The sequence below is a fragment of the Schistocerca nitens genome, chromosome 3, assembly GCF_023898315.1.
Source record: "Schistocerca nitens isolate TAMUIC-IGC-003100 chromosome 3, iqSchNite1.1, whole genome shotgun sequence".
Lineage (NCBI taxonomy): Eukaryota > Metazoa > Arthropoda > Insecta > Orthoptera > Acrididae > Schistocerca > Schistocerca nitens.
The window spans coordinates 748,559,359-748,573,463 of record NC_064616.1 but is presented as its reverse complement, the minus strand read 5'-3'; positions in this window follow the sequence as shown (position 1 = coordinate 748,573,463).

The window sequence follows — 14,105 nt, the reverse complement described above, 5'->3', positions numbered from 1 at the left end:
TGTTTGGTCTCTTCCCCCAAACAACCCAACCAACCCCCCTTCAAATAAGTGTTGTATGTTGATTTGTGGATCTAAACTTCAATCGCTGCAATGATTTTCGTGATCTTTCGCATTATTTTTGAAGGGGAGTGCTATTTGTGGGTCTGTAGGTGATAATACTGCAAGAAATGATATGTAAACAAATAAAATAAAAACGAAGTGTAGCTCTGGAACTTCTGTTTCTGAAATAAACCCTGCAATGATGTACAAATTCATCGAAGCCAAGAAATGAGGCATATCCTGTTTGGAAAATCACAACAATTGTGTTTCAAACCTAAAAAGGTTTTCATGGAGGTGAAAACATCAGAGATATACTATCAGAAATATAAAACCTAACGTGCCATTTGGAACTGGTGACGCAGAAGCAGTGATCTGGAATTCCCTTAAGCCTAGGATGCCAAAGTTGGGGGTTTGTTGAACCTGCAACTTTTCATGTTCCTTAGTCTCTGTCCAAGTAAATGTCATACAACATTTTCCCTTTGAGTTATTGTTTACTGAATATTGTATGAAACTTCAGTGTCAATAAATTTTTGTAGGAAACTCCTCCATTGAAAGAAAAAAGATGAAACTTTCAGTGTGGGTTCATCACTCCCCCACTCCCCACATCCCCTTACGTTTCAGTGCTACAGAGAATTTTTCTATGGAAAATTTATTATTTCCTTCCTCTACAACAATGCAAGTCTGTTTCTTTTTTGGTTGGCATTCTTGATATTCTCAACAATGTTTATTTTCAGAAGAGGTGATTTTTGATGACATTCAGCCGTTATTTGTCTTGTATACTTCTAATGAATTAGTTCAGTTCTCTGCTGTTCACATTGAGACTCAAAAATGTCTAAAGGAATATGTGAATCATCTTTAGAAAGAGATCTGAATCATCCTTTAGATGAAGATTCTCACCCATGGAGTGAGAGTGAAGATGAGAATTGTGTTGTGAAGTATGATTCAGACTGGGAAAGTGATGTATGTGTTAGAGATGATGAAGATAATATAGTTTCAGATAGTGACCACTTGGAAGTGACTGGCCAAGTTTGGAAGAAGGTATGTAACCACACAGCCAAGAAAATGCAGGTGGTCTCTTGCAAATATACTAAGAGAGCAGTCAGGAGTAACTCCAGCCAGTGTTTACCAATCTCCTGGAGAAGCCTTGGTGTTACTTTTTACATCTGACATTGTGGATGTTACAGTAAAACATTCAAATGAAGAAGCAGTTAGGTTAAACACTACTTCTACTAATGAGAAAGAATTGTGTCTCTTTATATGAATACTGGTACTTAACGGGTAGAAATAAGACCAATTCTGTCATTGTTAACAATCTCTGGTCAACGTAATGGGTTGGCCCATTTACTAGGGTATTGTGGCAAGAGAACATTTCAAGGAACTTACCAGGATTATTAGATTTTTGACAAAACTACCCATCAGTAAAGAAAAGAATGAGATAAGTTCACAGCAATCCACGAATCTTTCAACAAAGTAGATGATAGGTTTCCACTACGGTATAAACCAGGAGTGTATCTCTAAATTGATGGGATGCTCAGCTTGTTTAGAGGACGCTGCCCCTTCAAAGTGTTTACGAAGGATAAACCGGGCAAGTGTGGTATCTTTTATACACGTCAGATGCAGTAAACAGATACATCATGAATATAGAACACTATGCAGGTAAAGTACAGAGTTCATCCAAACAAGAACGAGCTACATAGCTGTTGTTAAGCATCTGTCAGTGCCTGTGAAAAATACTTGTCAAAATATTACCACAGACCAGTACAACTCATCAGCAGATTTGGCAAGAGAGTTATATCAAGACTACAGAGTTACTACAATGGGAACTCTCTAGTCAAACAGGAAGCATATTAGAGCTGTACTCGTCAGTGTTCTTGTTCACAGATTCAACAGCATGTAGGCCACCAGTTACTTTGGTATCCTACACAGTAAAAACAAAACCTAGTAAAACCTTGCTGATTTTATCAACAAGGCACTGAAGGAGGAGAGAAGAATAAAACTCATATAAATACATGTTGTAATTATACTAAAGGCGGAATTGAATCCACTGATCGAACGGCTCGCCCAGGGGATAGGCAAAAAAATGTGAACAGTGGTATTAATGGGATGGTTGTTTGATGGTCAACATTGTAGGTAAGGCACGTGTCGCGTTGGCTGTGTGTATCCAGTACGGACTAGACATCAGTGCAGGTTGTTTGTGAGTAATGCAGACTTCGTATTTGCATTCAGAGGCCAAGGTCGACGTGCAATGAAAGACCTAACAGAGTTCCAAATAGGGCAGATGGTGGGGGCCCAATTAGCTGGAGCATCAGTAACCAAGACAGCCAACTTATTGAATGTTTCAAATAGCAACTGTTTCGACAGTCATGGCAGCCTACACGAAACATGGAAAGACATAATCGTGTAAACGTAATAGTGGGCTAAAATCAAAACTAAATGACAGAGATCGTCGTACGCTAACACGAATTGTGTCAAAACAACACAAAACTATGGGGGCTAAAGTGACTGCAGAGCTCAATAGCCATATTCGAGACCCCGCATCTATCAACACTGTCCGCCGAGAATTCCATAAAGCGAATATTCATGGACGAGCCGCTGTACCGAAACCATTAGTGACGACAACCAACGCAAGGAAGTGTAAAACATGGTGTCAGGAACATACGTGCTGGATGGCTGATCGGTGAAAACACGTCATATGGTCCAACGAGTCAATGTTTTCGTTATTTCCAACACTGGGCCGGGTTTACGTCTGGAGCGGTTGAGATCGATGCTGGGTCGGACTGTGAAATAGTCTGGATAAAGCTGTCAATCAGACAAGGAGTTACTGAGTACATAGGAAATGAATATCCAAATTATCCATTAGTTATAGGTGAAGACTTTAATCCGGCGTCCATTGACTGGCAAAATTACACGTTTATCACGCGGAGCAGAAGCAAAGACTCGTGTGAAGTTATTCTAGGAGTGATCTCAACATACAATCTTGAGCAATTGTTTAGAAAACCAACTGGAGATTGGAACATATTAAATATCTTGCCGGCAAACAAACCTGATCTTTTTGAGGAAGTTAATCTAGAAGAAGGTATTAGCGACCATAATGTCGTTGTGGCTTCTATGTCAGTGGAAGTGGCAAGGAAATCAAATAAACAGCATAGAGGTTTCTTGTTTGGGAAAGCAAACAAAAGTGTCATTAATGAATATCTTCATAGTCAGCTCCAAGCATTCACTGCGGGACACAAAGATATTGAGCACATTTGCTCAGATTTTAAAGGTATTGTCCACCACGTGCTTGAGAAATATGTGCCTAGCAAAAATATAGGGGAGGGAAGGATCCACCTTGGTTCAACAAACATATTAGGAAGTTGCTGAGAAAGCAGAGAATTTTGCACAGTCGTTTTAAACGTAGTCACTGCCCCACTGACAAATAGAAATTGCGCGAAATGAAATCAGCTGTCAAAATGTCAATTAGAGATTCTTTTAACGAATTTGAAAGCAATATTTTATCTGCAGATTCTAAACATAACCCCCAAAATTTTGGTCATACGTAAAATCTATGAACGCTAAAAATAATTCAATACCTTCTCTTGCTGACACTATGGGTAATGTAACTGATGGTCATAAACAGAAGGCCGAAATTCTAAACCTAGCTTTCAAAAACTCGTTTACGGTAAAGGACTGCAGCCTTTCAATTATCGAAGAAACGCAAGGATGGCTGACATAGTGTTTAGTGTATCTGGGACTGTAACACAGTTAAGATCCTTAGACGCCAGGAAGGCATCTGACCCAGACGGTATCCCCATGAGATTTTATGTCGACTATGCTACAAATATAGCACCATTCTTATCCATCATCTATCAGAGATCATTGGAACAGCGGAAAAATCCACAGGACTGGAAGAAGGCCCAGGTCATAGCAATCTATAAAAAGGGTAGAAAATAGGATGCACATAATTACCGGCTAATTTCACTGACATCGATTTGCTGTAGGATCATGGAACATACTTTTGTTCAGAAATATGACCCTTATAAACTCTGAGAATCTCATCTGCAGAAAACAACACGGTTGTAGGAAACAGCGGGCCCTCTTTGTGCATGATATACAACAGGCTCTAGATATCGGCTCCCAGGTTGATGCCATATTCCTCGACTTAAAAAAGGTGTTCGACTCGCTTCCACACTGTCGCTTGCTCCAAATAGTGCTCGCTTACGATCTATCCAATGACATATGCGGTTAGATAGAAAGTTTTCTAACAGACAGAGAGCAGTATGTCGTCCTGAATGTGGAGACTTCAACAGAAACAAGCGTAACATCAGGTGTGCCCCAGGGCAGCGTAATAGGTCTGCTGCTTTTTAAGATTTACATAAACGCTCTGGTTGATGGTATTGATAGCGGCATTAGACTGTTTGCCGATGATGCTGTAGTCTACAGGAAAGTAGAATCACACGAAAGATGTGAACAAATCAATGAGGATTTGCAGAAAATAAATGCGTGGTGTAGTGACTGGCAGTTATCTCTCAACATTAGTAAGTGTAACCTACTTCGTATGACAAAGCGAAAATCACCATTAACGTACGAGTACAAAATAAATGCCCAGTCTTTGGGAGCGGTAACATCCGTCAAGCATCTGGGTATGACTATTCGAAATAATCTCAGATCGAACGATCAGATTACACGTGTAACGGGTAAGACGAACTGTAGATTACGGTTTATTGGTACAATCCTGAAGCGATGCAGTCCTTCAACAAAGGAAATTGCTTACAATACTTTAGTTCGTCCAGTCTTAGAGTATTGTTCGTCTGTATGGGATCCTTACCAGTTGGGTCTGATTCAAGAGATTGAGAAGGTCCAAAGAAGAGCGGCAAGATTCGTGACTGGTACATTTAGACATCGCGAGAGCGTTACAAATCTCATTGAAAGTTTGAAGTGGGACACACTTGCAGATAGACGACACGCTGAACGGAAGGGGCTGCTCACTAAATTCCAAAATCCGATCTTCACCGAGGATGTAGAGTATATATTATTACCACCAGCATTCGAATCACGAAATGATCACCATTCAAAGATAAGGGAAATTAAAGCTCTTACTGAGGCGTTCAGGCAATCGTTTTTCCCTCGCACGATCTGCGAGTGGAACAGAGGAGGGGGGGAATGGGGAATATGACTTTGGCGCGAATAGTGCCCTCCGCTACGCTGAGTGGCTAGCGGAGTATAGATGTAGATGGAGAACGCTAAAATAAGCCTACAATCCTGCTTGGTTGATTCCAACACTCAAGCATGAAGGTGGAAGTGTGATGGTGTGGGCAGCCATATAACGGTATTCTGCTGGTCCCATCATTACTCTCAAAGACCATGTTACAGCCAACGATTATGTTAATATTTTAGGTGATCAGGCGTAGTCCCTGATTCAAATGTTGTTCCCCACCAGCGATGCCATATTTCAGGACGATAATGCACCAATTCATACAGCAATGGACAGTACAATCGTGGTATGAGGAGCATGCAACTGAATTTCAGCGTCTTCTCCAGACATGAATATTATCGAACCCTTGTGGGTGGTATTGGAGTGCAGACTCTGGAGCATATTTTCGCCTACCTCGTCAGTACAGGAGTTAGAAGTGTTGTGACTTGGCAAGACAGCCAAGCCACTCGGAGGTAGCCGAAAGGCACACGTTTAAGCTCACGCAGACTGGCGTGAGGTCTGGAACAGGACAATGTCTTGAGAATTGCAAATAAAGTACGTAGATGATGTAACACTTAACTTTTATCCATAACTGGTGTACATCGCTCTTGACGGTACATTAATAACAATCGCAGTATAAACTGGTAATGGCGCCTTGCTAGGTCGTAGCAAATGACGTAGCTGAAGGCTATGCTAACTATCGTCTCGGCAAATGAGAGCGTATTTGTCAGTGTAGCATCGCTAGCAAAGTCTGCTGTACAACTGGGGCAAGTGCTAGGACGTCTCTCTAGACCTGCCGTGTGGCGGCGCTCGGTCTGCAATCACTGACAGTGGCGACACGCGGGTCCGACGTATACTACCGGACCGCGGCCGATTTAAAGGCTACCACCCAGCAAGTGTGGTGTCTGGTGGTGACACCACATTCCTCCCCCGCAAGTCGGCGTACGGTTGTGTTATAAGGCTTCCGCCAGCCGTGGGGAGGACCCCATGTTGACGTATGCGACGAGGTGGGGAGCCTAACAACAGGCGAGGCTGTGCCACCCGCACCCGGCCATTCGGTCTGAGGGGAGCTAGGAAACGCCTGAAAACCTAGTCCAGGGTGCACGCCAACACGCGGTGTATGCGCCCTTAGAGAGACAGGAGGGGCCGAAGGGTCGACCCCCATCGGGTCAGGGCACCCGACGGGCGAAGACGACATCTGGTCCGGAGCGGGTAAGAGTTCCATGTCGGAGGACAGCTGGTCACGGGAAGCGATCGGCGGCGCGTGACCCAGGGAGGCGCTTGGCGGCTGCAGCGAAGCGTCCACCGCGGGCGTCGCCGGCGGGAGAACAGGCGGCGGCGGCGGCGCGTCGCCATGGGGCAAAATGGAAGGCAGCGTCGGTAACACCTGGGGATGAGGCGAGCCAGTAGATGGGTCCCCAGGGCGCTGACCTGACGGCACCGTCGCTGAAAGCAGACGGGGAGCGGCAGAACCCGTGCGACGACAGAGGCGCAGCTGATTGAGATGCCGACGCACCTCACCAGAGGCCCCCAAAACCAGATACATGGCGCGGCCGAGGCAGCGAAGAATGCGCCCTGCGAGCCAACGCCGTGAACCGCGATAGTTGCGGTAGTATACAACGTCGCCTGGAGCAAAAGCAGGTGGCTGCCGCTGCACAGGAACTGATGCGGCGGATGTAGCAAAGACATCAAGGTTCGAAGAGGACGACCGTGCAACAACTCAGCCGGCGAGTGACCATCTCGGGGCTGAGAGCGATACGAGGACAAGAAGAGCAATAACGCGTCCTCCCGAGAATGCGACTCTTTTAACTTCAACATCTGCGACTTGAAAGTCCGGACTAGTCGTTCAGCGGCACCGTTTGACTGAGGCAAAAAATGGCGCGGATGTCAGATGTTGAATACCATTGGCCTTGCAGAATGACTGAAATTCTGCGGACATGAATTGTGGGCCATTGTCGGAAACAATAGTCTGTGGAAGACCTTCAATACAAAAGATAGCGCTTGGATGGTGGCAGATGACGTCGTGGAAGGCATCTTGACAACAAAAGGAAAATTACTGAATGAATCGACCAGAACCAACCATCGAGCATTCCAGAATGGACCAGCAAAATCAATGTGTAAGCGTTGCCAAGGGGAAGTGGCTTTTGGCCATGCAAAGAATTTCCGCGGTGGTGCGGACTGTTGTTCGGCACACGCCATGCAAGAAGAGCACATATTCGTAATCGCGGCATCGATTCCGAACCGAGTACAGTGCTGACGAGCAAGTTGTTTCGTTCGCACTATACCCCAATGTCCTTGGTGGAGAAGCCGTAAGACAGAGGACTGTAACGAACGTAGGACCACGACCCTGGACTGATCATTATCAGAACGCAACAGCAAAACACCACGTCGTACAAAAAGTCTCAACTTGTGAGCAAAAAATCGGCGAACCAACGGATCCTCGATCGGTGACTTCAAGGGCCATTGCGTAGCAACAAAACGCAAAACGGTAGCAAGGACAGGGTCAGCAGCTGTGGCTGTAGCTACACGACGAAAATCAATCGGAAACGATTCGACCACATCATCGGTTTCCGCATCAAGGAACATGCAAGCAACTTCGGAGGAATCGAATGCTCTATCCTCAGCAACAGGCAAACGGGACAATGCATCGGCGTTTCCGTGCTTAGCAGTGGACCGATACAAGATATTGTAGCGGTACTGCGAGAGGAAAATAGACCAGCGAATGAATTTCTGCGCTGTACGTGGAGGTACAGGCTTGGTCGGATGAAAAAGCGATGTCAAAGGTTTGTGGTCTGTGATGATGGTAAAGTGACGACCATACAAGAAATCATGAAACTTAGTAACACCAAATACGAGAGCCAAAGCTTCTTTCTTTATCTGTGAATAATTTCTTTGCGCAGATGAGAGCAATTTGGACGCAAAGGCAATAGGGCGATCATGCGATCCATCTTTGTGCGCAAGTACAGCACCGATCCCGAAATCTGAGGCATCTACCATCAACAAAAGGGGTTTCTGGGGATCGAATGGCGTAAGGCAAGTATTTGAAAGCAACGCCGATTTCAACTGGCGAAAGGCGCGTACGCATTCCGTCGTCCAGACGAACGGAACACCTTTACGGCGTAAGCGATGAAGCGGAGCTGAAATGGACGAGGCATGTGGCACATATCTGTCATAGTAATTGATTTTTCCTAGCACACTCTGTAGCTGCTTCAAATTCTGCGGCGAAGGCCAGTCTTGTATGGCACGGAGGTGCTTGGGACTGGGATGTATGCCTTGGGCATTGATTACATGTCCCAGATAGGGTAAGTCACGGGCAAAAAACACACATTTGTCCTTCCGTAAGCGAAGACCAGTTTGTCGCAAGACCTGAAATAATGTTCTGAGATTGGCTAAATGTTCTTCTTCCGTCTTTCCGGAGATCACAATATCGTCCAGATAGTTTGCTGCAGTAGGGACCGATGCAAAAACAGTTTGTAAATATTGCTGAAACAATGCAGGGGCGGATGCACACCCGAATGGCAGTCTTTTGAATCGATACAAACCAAGATGTGTGTTAACCACCAAGACGCGCTGGGATTCGTCGTCCACTGGTATTTGCAAGTACGCATCTGCGAGGTCCAACTTCGAAAAATATTTACCCGGGCACAGTTTGTCAAAAAGATCTTCTGGGCGGGGTAAAGGAAAAGTTGCAATCACTAGTTGTGGATTCACCGTAGCCTTGAAGTCCACACAAAGTCTCAATTTTTCGGAAGGTTTTGGCAATATTACTAAGGGTGAGGCCCAGAGAGAAGCCTGCACACGTTCAATCATACCTTGTGATTCCAAATCGTGTAATGTTCTTGCGACCTCATCACGCAATGCGTGGGGAACATTGCGCGCTCTGAAAAATTTCGGTTGCGTGTTTACTTTCAGTGCCAAATGTGCTTTATAGTTCTTAGCGCAACCAAGGCCCAGTGCAAAAATGTCTGCAAATTCTTCACATAGACGAGAAACACTGGCTGAAGGCACAGTCTGGTTCACTGATAGGACCTGATTGACTATAGACAAGTTAAACAACTGAAATAAATCTAAACCAAACAAGTTCACTGCAGAAGAAGAACGAAGAATGTAAAATGACACAAGTTTTGTTTGTCCCTTGTATGTTGCAAGAAGGCTGCACTGTCCTAACACAGGGATATTCTGACCGGAATAACTATTTAACTTAACATTTGCGGCACGCAATGGAGGTGTGCCCAGCTGTTTGTACGTGTCTTTATTGATTAGTGAAACTGCAGCTCCGGTATCGAGCTGGAATGGGACCACGTTGCCATTAATGTCCAAGTCTACAAAAAGTTTATTGTCCTGCTGACGACAAGAGCGACTGTCTCGTGCAACGTGAACAGACACTGGTACCAAAGCACTTGCGATTTGACGGGATTTCCGTCGACGTCGACGCACACTATTTGTGGGACGAACACAGTCACTGTTAGAGAGAGTGGCACTGGACGGAGTGGAATGAACTGCATGAATGTCCATGGGCGAAGGTTCACGAGCCTGAGTATTATTGGTCCGATTCCGGCGCGAAGCAAAGGACCTGGAATGGTTGGGAGTGTCCGATCTGAGCTTTTTCTGGCAAACACTTTGAACATGTCCTTTTTTATTACAGAAAAAGCAAATAGCTTGGCGTGACAGGCAATTGTCACGCGAATGTCTAGTTGCACAACGCGGACATGATTTTAGCACTGCATTTGCTTGCTTGCGCGACACACGTAGCGGAGAGCTTGGCGGCAGCTGCGCGGACGGGCGCGAGGGCTGTTTACCGTTCCGTGCAGCGCGCCCGGTGGGCCGGTTAATGTGACACACAGCTGGCAATGTTTCAAATGATTCCTGAGCAAAGTCAAGTGTGTCCTGCCTATCCAATATGTCCATCACTTGTTTAAGGGAGGGATTGACTAGTTTCAAAATCTGTTCCCTTATACGAACATCAGAAACGTTCTGTGCAATTGCATCACGTACCATAGTATCTGAATAAGGGAGTCCACATTCAGACGCAAAAGCACAATCCCTAGTAAGGCCTTGCAAAGTTGCAACCCACTCCCGATTAGTTTGACCGGCCGTACGTTTTGTATGAAAGAACGTATACCGTTTGGCAACTACATTGACTGATTCCTTGAAATATGCATCTAATGCAGACAAAATTTCGTCGTAGGACAGAGTTGCTACGTCGCGTCGGGGAAACAATTTCACTATCACTCGGTACGTCTGGATGCCTACACACGAAAGCAAAAATGTCTGCCGCTCAATACGTTGAATTCTGTAGGCGGCGAGATGGAATCCAAATTGGCGTGACCACTCCATCCAGCTTTCCAGTGCCGCATCAAAAGGACGAAAAGGTGGTGCAACAGCGTGTTGTGGCTGCGGGAGCGGTGGAGCGGCGGCGGCCGCATCGTGTTGCATTGCACGTTGACCCTGGACGAGCTGTCCAAGGGCATCCAATAAGGCCTGCGTCTGCTGATTCTGCAAGCGATAAAATTCGGACAGTACATCTGGAGATTGTGGCGAAGCGATGACAGAAGTAATTTAAGCAAGTATAAAGAAGAAGACCGTTTTTACACTCGTCGCCAAACTGTTGTGGCTTGGCAAGACAGCCAAGCCACTCGGAGGTAGCCGAAAGGCACATGTTTAAGCTCACGCAGACTGGCGTGAGGTCTGGAACAGGACAATGTCTTGAGAATTGTAAATAAAGTACGTAGATGACGTAATACTTAACTTTTATCCATAACTGGTGTACATCGCTCTTGACGGTACATTAATAACAATCGCAATATAAACTGGTAATGGCGCCTTGCTAGGTCGTAGCAAATGACGCAGCTGAAGGCTATGCTAACTATCGTCTCGGCAAATGAGAGCGTATTTGTCAGTGTAGCATCGCTAGCAAAGTCTGCTGTACAACTGGGGCAAGTGCTAGGACGTCTCTCTAGACCTGCCGTGTGGCGGCGCTCGGTCTGCAATCACTGACAGTGGCGACACGCGGGTCCGACGTATACTACCGGACCGCGGCCGATTTAAAGGCTACCACCTAGCAAGTGTGGTGTCTGGTGGTGACACCACAAGAAGAGCTTCTGATAAAAAGAGTGGCATGACTTTCCATTGGAGACTATGCAATAATGTCAGTACTCCAAGGAGAATGGCAGCTGTATTAAGGGCAAATGTGGGTCCAATCTCTCTTCAATTAACCATTCCTAAGTAAGTACAGGTGTTCACATTATTTTGCCTATCCCCTGAATGTACACTTGTGAAAGAGGGGAACAGGGAAGTGGTCTCTATCAGCATTTTACTCTCCCATCAGTATATGTGCTATCAATGCAACCACCATATTCATCCAGCAACATCCAAGATGGGATGAGAAGAAACACTACAAACTAACTTTTTTCTGTGAGGTGAATTGGAGCCAGTGAAACTGCAGGCTGATATAAGGGCGTTATCAAACCAGATTGTTCAGTCAGTGGAAATCACTATACAAAAGAAAATAAAAGAAGTAACAACACATACAGATCAGCCTCCTGCAGGAAAAGTTTGGAGCCATGTTTGTGTTAAAGAAGATTAACCTCAGAAGCAGAAGTACAACAATCTAAGTAAACCAAAACAATATTGTAGATTGTGTCATAATCATGTATGTAACACACGTCCAGATGGAATTGTGATGTGTGTATCCTGCCTGGAAGTTGAGGACTCACAGTAGTTTGTGTAATATGTCAACACACATGCATTTAGTATTGTAATATGACAATTTTCATTGAATCAACCCAACATCTGTAAATATTAACAACGTTTTAAGAGTACAGAAAATGAATGTGCTTTGTCCACTATTTTTTTTTAAAAAAAGAGTTATGTATGCCATGAGATGTAGGATTCCATGTTAAATATTGCCTACTGACCAATATGGTAACACGAATAATCCACATTTTATAACGCATTTTAGATTAGGTATGCAAGAAAAGAATTTGCTAATGCATCTCACTACAGGGATAAATGTTATGTATTACCTCCTTCAGAAACGATCACAGACTAGTAGTGAGCTATCTTAGCATTTGGCACCTGGCCGCTGATGGCACACCTGTGATTGGTCCACAGTTTCCATCAATGACTATCAAAATTAACTGAAATGTGTATTTAGTTTTTATGTGAGGATTGAAATTCGTTGAAATTATTATTAACAACCTCTGAGTTCAAATGTCAGAAGCGTGGCTGAAGATGTATATTAAAACTTAAAAAGTGAATACAAATGATGAAAGTTATGCTCCTTCGTGCCAAGCCCTTAAGTGAATCGCTAATATGTATAGGTCCCAGCATGGTATGGCTCTTACTCATCCCACCGTTCTCACGTGCTAAGACCATCTGTCGCATATTGTTGTTGTTGTAGTCTTCAGTCCTGAGACTGGTTTGATGCAGCTCTCCATGCTACTCTATCCTGTGCAAGCTTCTTCATCTCCCAGTACCTACTGCAACCTACATCCTTCTGAATCTGCTTAGTGTATTGATCTCTTGGTCTCCCTCTACGAGTTTTACCCTCCACGCTGCCCTCCAATGCTAAATTTGTGATCCCTTGATGCCTCAAAACATGTCCTACCAACCGATCCCTTCTTCTAGTCAAGTTGTGCCACAAACTTCTCTTCTCCCCAATCCTATTCAATACCTCCTCATTAGTTACGTGATCTACCCACCTTATCTTCAGCATTCTTCTGTAGCACCACATTTCGAAAGCTTCTATTCTCTTCTTGTCCAAACTGGTTATCGTCCATGTTTCACTTCCATACATGGCTACACTCCATACAAATACTTTCAGAAACGACTTCCTGACACTTAAATCTATACTCGATGTTAACAAATTTCTCTTTCTTCAGAAACGATTTCCTTGACATTGCCAGTCTACATTTTATATCCTCTCTACTTCGACCATCATCAGTTATTTTACTCCCTAAATAGCAAAACTCCTTTACTACTTTAAGTGTCTCACTTCCTAATCTAATCCCCTCAGCGTCACCGGATTTAATTAGACTACATTCCATTATCCTCGTTTTGCTTTTGTTGATGTTCATCTTATATCCTCCTTTCAAGACACTGTCCATTCCGTTCAACTGCTCTTCCAAGTCCTTTGCTGTCTCTGACAGAATTACAATGTCATCAGCGAACCTCAAAGTTTTTACTTCTTCTCCATGAATTTTAATACCTACTCCGAATTTTTCTTTTGTTTCCTTTACTGCTTGCTCAATATACAGATTGAATAACATCGAGGAGAGGCTACAACCCTGTCTCACTCCTTTCCCAACCACTGCTTCCCTTTCATGTCCCTCGACTCTTATAACTGCCATCTGGTTTCTGTACAAATTGTAAATAGCCTTTCGCTCCCTGTATTTTACCCCTGCCACCTTCAGAATTTGAAAGAGAGTATTCCAGTTAACGTTGTCAAAAGCTTTCTCTAAGTCTACAAATGCTAGAAACGTAGGTTTGCCTTTTCTTAATCTTTCTTCTAAGATAAGTCGTAAGGTTAGTATTGCCTCACGTGTTCCAACATTTCTACGGAATCCAAACTGATCTTCCCCGAGGTCCGCTTCTACCAGTTTTTCCATTCGTCTGTAAAGAATTCGCGTTAGTATTTTGCAGCTGTGACGTATTAAACTGATAGTTCGGTAGTTTTCACATCTGTCAACACCTGCTTTCTTTGGTATTGGAATTATTATATTCTTCTTGAAGTCTGTGGGTATTTCGCCTGTCTCATACATCTTGCTCACCAGATTGTAGAGTTTTGTCATGACTGGCTCTCCCAAGGCCATCAGTAGTTCTGATGGAATGTTGTCTACTCCCGGGGCCTTGTTTCGACTCAGGTCTTTCAGTGCTCTGTCAAACTCTTCAC